Below are 6258 nucleotides of genomic sequence, written 5' to 3'. Positions count from 1 at the left end.
GGACACAATATTTCTTTTTCTTGGTCCTTGGTATATTAATATTTTACTGATTCCAAACCACTAACTAACGCTGAAGTGGCAGGCCATGGACCCATTTCTCCAAAGCCATCTGATAAATAGAGAGCAGTCATTCTCTAAGGTCCTCATTCCTTTGGGTTTATTCTTGTTTATTTTTGGCTTTCTGGTTAGTTCTTAATAATACCTTTAACTTTTGGCACTTGCCTTCTTTTCCCTGTCGTCTCATACCATTTAATGCTCTCCGTTTGAACCTCAGTGGTCATGGCATTAGAACTGTGCAAAATCTCCCAAGTTTAGCTGCATTGGTTTTGCATATGAATGAACTTGTTTTTTCTTGATCTGCTCTCATCACAAACTCATAGGCAAGGTTTTTGTTTGAATATCTGTTCTACAGAGTGGGATTGGGCCTCCACTCTAATGTGACAAGACAAATCTGATGTCCCAGAAACATATTTCTCCTGACTAAAAAAAGATGGAAACTACAGAAGGAGTGGCTAGGCTTCTGCCAGAAATAAAGGTGGGCCTTAGCTCTGACCCAATGATAGAACTCTTATCTCAAAGAATAAAAAATTGTGAAATAATAATGATTTAGTAACAGAATAAAACATGTGAATATTTCTCAACATGAATTACGAAGGAATGTGAATGCCTCTGCCTGTCAGAGTCAGACAGACAGAAAGAGGGGCTCACAGCAGAAGTCTGTGGTGGTAGAGTCTTCTTTCCTGAGTCACAGAAAATAATAAAGCTTCATGGTTGCCATTGTAGCTGTAAGTCTGCAGTACAGCATGTGACCACGGTGCTTCTGGAGGTCTGACCAGTGGATTTGCATAGTTTTGCTCCACAGTACATAAGGTTTACAGTCTCTGATGGTACTCCCATGTGCCCCCTATATGCAGCAGACCCACAAAAGCTCATCTATGTCCAGGACTTTCCAGGCCTGTGGAGAGAGGAACTGATTGTGCATGTTATGGCCGGCAGTGTTGTGTATTGGTGCTCTGTACTGTTAAATACCTCAGTGGTGGACAAAGAGAATCTTATATATATAATTTGTAAAGCACTTCAGGATCCTCTGAGGTTAAATGTGCCATAAAAATGCAACAGATTATTATGAACGTTCTCAAGATCTTCAGCTTTATGGAGATGACTCCTCCTGTGACTGCTACAGATATTATAGCAAACCAGACTCCAAACTTTCCAGCTGGTGCACAAGCAAATTGGTGTTCGTGATCATAGTCATGATCATTTTTTCTCAAAGACATTATCCACCTTTGACTTGGATTTGTGCATAACTTGAAAAAGATTCAAGATTTTTGAAAAAACAGAGAACAGAAAAAAGAAGCATGACCTAAATTCAGCTCACCGCAACTTTATTTTGTACACGGTGTCTTTCAAAATGCTTGTAAAAGGCTTCAAATTGTACACAATGAATTTCACAATCCTTTAGAGTTGAATAATACAATTACAAAAATAAACAGCAATGAGACAACAAATTTAGGTTGGACAAAGGTAAAAAAAATGGTTTGAAGAGATTTCAAATAGCATAAAGACTCAATGGGCTGATGAAACAAGAAGGCTGCTCCTGGCTGAATGAGCTGCAGAGAAGGTGGCTTTCTTGTCCGTCAGTAATCAGACTTTTTGGTGGGAAGAAACCAGTACCTGAAGAGAAGAGGTAGGCTGGAGGAAGTCAGTCTGTGGAGATTTTAAAAAGCAAGGTGGGAAGTTTTGAATGTGATCCCGAAGTAAATGAGATTCCAGCAATGAGCAGCAATCAGGAAAATGTCAGGAAAGTTCAAACAGATAGGTATCAAAAGAGAAAAGGCAGCAGTAGGAGGATCAACAATGGGCAAAATCTACCCATGAATTAATCATACAAAAGATGAAGCCAAAAATCCAGAGCAGTGAGTCACTGGTAAAAGGGCACTTGCATGAAACAGAAGTGTGCAGTTCTCAGGTACCCCGTCTGGTTTTTAAAATTAAATCTTAAAATATGTCAAAAATATTCAGTGTTCAGATGAGAGAAAGTTGAAAACAAACCAAACCCTTCAAGATCTCAAGTCTGTATTTTGAATGCTTGGCTAATACATCAACACTGGCTGGCCTGCCAAAAATATTAAAATACAAGTAAAGACATCATAAATTAGTAAATTGTCAAGTGTTCTTAATATGTATTCCTGGTGCCAGACATACTTATAATAGTAAAAACAGGTTACCAAAAAAGGCTAAAATATTAGTGCCAGCTACTAGTCAGAGAGATCAGAATAGTTTTATTTTCACACACAGAATAAGCTGGATCTGTAGAAGCCAACGCTTTCTGAAAGAAGCGATGATGATTTAACTTTGGACACACAAAAAGTTTCTCTGTTTAGGATTTCAGTGTTCATTTGGAGAACTTTATATCATACAGTACAAATTTTCCATTAAATTAATGCATTCCTTTATTTGAAATACAAGTTGTACTCAGTCACTGTATTTTGATAGAGTACAATATTGCACATAGGCAGGAGATAATGGATTGAACGGAATGTCCTTGAACGAGAATATCTGCTTCAGATCACCTCTCTTATACCCAGGAGACATTCTGCTTCCAATGCTTGCAAGACTTCTGAAAGCTAGGAGGAAAGATGCACCAATGCTACGTGGTGTAACAAATCAGCTCTTGAAAAACTATAAAATCTGAAAGGAAAAAAAATTAAATAATCTCTGCTTAAAATATCTCAATGTCATCCTTTAACCTATTTAGGAAGATCAGCTCTGATGGCTTTATGGCAGCCCAACCATGTGTACTGTACAAGCTTAATGGTATTGTAGCCATCACCAGCTTTTGAAATGAGTGAAACACAAAGTTATTAAATCAGTTTTTCTCCTGCAGTCCCACTTGGTCATTTCCTTTAAGCTTATTTCTGTGCAATTAAAGAAATGGGTATGCAGATTGTTTTTAAAAGAGGCAGAAGACAAAGTTCACTGACAGCCAACTCTGTAACCAATACAAGAAATAAATCTCACCAATTTTTTAAAAAAATATTTCATAGTATATTTTGAGAAGAAAAGGGAGACAGCAGAACTTGTCTCTGGGTTACATTTAAAAAAAAATTCATTTCCCCCTGACTGTTAACACAGCTTTCCTGTTGGACTGAATTGTGTCTTCCCCACATTTGTGTTTTTAGTGCTGGAATCTTCATCAGCGTACCTTTTGTATCTTAACATGAATAAATCATAAATTTTCCTGGGGGTTTAATAAAAAAAAATCAAAGAAACAGAGGAATTTGTGTGTGTGCGTGTGTGTATAGAAAAAAACAAAGCTCTCAAAACCAATCTTACCTCAGTATATGTATTTACACACCCAAGATCAAAACCGGTCTAGGTAAACTCTACAGCACTGTCAATCCTATGGTAAAAGTTATATTTATACATTTCAGATATTAGTGTCCTTTTTCCTCTCCCACTCCTTCTCTCTCTGTCATCCGCCCGCCCCCGCCCCTTCAGCTAACACTCTTTGGTTTCAAAGAGACTAAAGAAGCGCTCTGTGAAACTTCCCATTCACAGCAGGGCCAGGTAGTTATGCTGAAAGTACCAAAGCATACGGCAGATAAAAAGGTGCTAAGACATTTCCTTCTGTTATAAAAGTCATAGGTCTGTATATGAAGCAGCATTTGAACTTGTGTTTCAATATTGAACAAATTACCTTGTTCATATTTAAAACGCAGCAAACCCAGCTTCTAACCTCAGTTACTTGCATCACAGCGAGGAGGTATGAAGCCTTTCAAGTCAGCACCAAAAGACACTATTTCTTTTTATTTTTTCAGCTAGTCACAGAGCAAATATTTTAAAGCTCTTCTAGCTGTTTCAAGAAAAGGAAAGAATTCCTGGCTGGAAGCATTTGTTGGACGAATGCATTGCTTCACCACTTTTCAGCACCTGCACAAATTATTGACCTAATTTGGGGGTTGGGGGGTGGCTAGTTTGAGGCTTGAAATCTTGAGGACATCAGACAAGCGCAACATCTTTGAGAACAAGGATCCTGTCAGCTGAGTATATATTGTATCATTCACTGTAGTACAAATACTAGAATAAAATGCATTTGAATGCCTTTTCTAAGGTCAGTATGAACAGATTAATGAGATATGGTACAGAGATGGGCAAATTCATACCTCTTCTCTGCCGCCACGTCTCTTTTTGTGTAAAGCTAAAAGCACTCACCCTCACTTGAAAGGCTTTGTCTCCATCTTCTCTCCCACTGGTCCCCCCACTCCACCCCCTTGTGCCTTGTGTTCTGGCCACTCTTCACATTACAACCAATGAAATGTGTGTATTTTAAAAGCTAGGAAAGAAAACATGCTCATTGAAGCTGAATGTGGTGAGTGCTTGTCTGGCTGGCCAGGGGAAAGGGGTGAGAGGATGTTGCCCTTTCCTTGGACACCTCTGCAACTGGGTGGCAGAAAGGTTCACCTGGATGGAGCAGGGAGGAACAGCAAGTGGCTGGACCAGAGGAGGCAGAGTCCCCTTCGGGAGGAGGGGTGTAGTTCCAGAGAAGTCCTCTCTCATCGCAGTTGGGCTGGCAACACCTAATAGTCCCTATTTCGTATATTGCCCTGTTCATCTGTAGTGCTTAAAGTGCTTCACAATATTTGAAGGGTTTCAGAGTAGCAGCCGTGTTAGTCTGTATTCGCAAAAAGAAAAGGAGTACTTGTGGCACCTTAGAGACTAACCAATTTATTTGAGCATAAGCTTTCGTGAGCTACAGCATCCGATGAAGTGAGCTGTAGCTCACAAAAGCTTATGCTCAAATAAATTGGTTAGTCTCTAAGGTGCCACAAGTACTCCTTTGCTTTTTACAATATTTGAAGGTATTTATCCTCACCACTCCCCAGTGAGGTAGGGAAACATCATAACTCCTGTTTAACAGATGGGGAACTGAGGCACAGAGAGGCTAATGACTTGGTCATAATAGAAGCCCATAGCAGACAGGGAATTGAATTTTGGGCCTTTAAAAGAAACAACATTTTTGGGAAAAATGGACTGGAAGCACTGACTGAAAGTGAGCTTCACCAAGAGGCTGCCACCCCTACTGTCTCCTAGGAGTCAAGGATCGACTGTGATACTGTTAGGCCTTCATTGTCTTGATCCTGACACACATACTGACTACACTGGCCTTAGAGAGGGACGCAGATGACATTGCCACCTCCACCAGCTTTGGCTAAATCCCAAACACCACCTGGGATGCGTGACATCGTCGTCGTCCCCGTCTCATGTGTGTTCTTTTCTTTTCCCAACTTATTTCTTCTCTTTCCTATCCCTGTCCTTTTGCCTCCTGTCAAATAAGAGTCTGGCTTAGCTGACCAAGACTACATAATTTGCAACACTGCCCTAACCCTGTGATCACAGAAGCAGATAAAAGCTATGCCCTAAACAGCCTGGCACAAGCTAGCCACGTCTTGGAGTGCTCAGTAAAACTGTGTGCTTCTGTTTTGCAGTGAGGTGCCAAGTCAGAATCAACACCAGAGATGGAAGCTGCATTTTCCATCTTTGTTGTTCTTTTTTCTCTCCCCTTTTGTGTGTTTGTCTTGTTTTGTCTTCGAGAAAATGGGATCAAACTTCAACAACAACAGCAGCAGCTCCAGCTCATTCCAATGAACTTTTTCTCTTCCTGCCTCGCCCCGGCTCCAAAAGGACAGTTTTTACCATCTTTAACACCATCTAAACCACCACCAAACAAGGGGTTTCCTTCTAAAAACTCTCTCCAGCTAAAGGAAAGAGAACAAGGGATATTGTTAAAATGAAAGCCTTACTTAATACTTCACATTTCAAATGCTTCGACTGTTTCTCCTTTTTTTGTTTATATCCTCAATAAAAGGTTAAAAGCTTTTTAATGTTGTGTTTGAACAGCTGAGATCTATGCAGGCTGAGATCTATGCATACTAAACCCCAAACCTTGTTGAAAATTGTTTAATGTGGACAGTTTCAGGATCATGTTAACACCTTTGGGCCAATTTAATCCATCAACATTATTACAACAAGTCTTAGGCTAATCAAAAAATGACACTGACTATTCCTAAATGAATGTATTGATAACAGCATCTCCCTGATACCAGACTCTTTCCCATTTTCTCAGGGAATGATCAGGAACAAGAATCTTAAGTTAAATCTATCCAAGCTTCTGTATTGTGTAATGGTATCTAACTACCTCTGTGCCTTCCCCTTTCTTTCAAAAGCGTTTGAATGAAAACAAACTAATAATTGAAC

This window comes from Eretmochelys imbricata, chromosome 6 (assembly GCF_965152235.1).
Source record: "Eretmochelys imbricata isolate rEreImb1 chromosome 6, rEreImb1.hap1, whole genome shotgun sequence".
NCBI lineage: Eukaryota > Metazoa > Chordata > Testudines > Cheloniidae > Eretmochelys > Eretmochelys imbricata.
The sequence above is the reverse complement of the archived record's forward strand: the minus strand, read 5'-3'. Positions refer to the sequence as shown.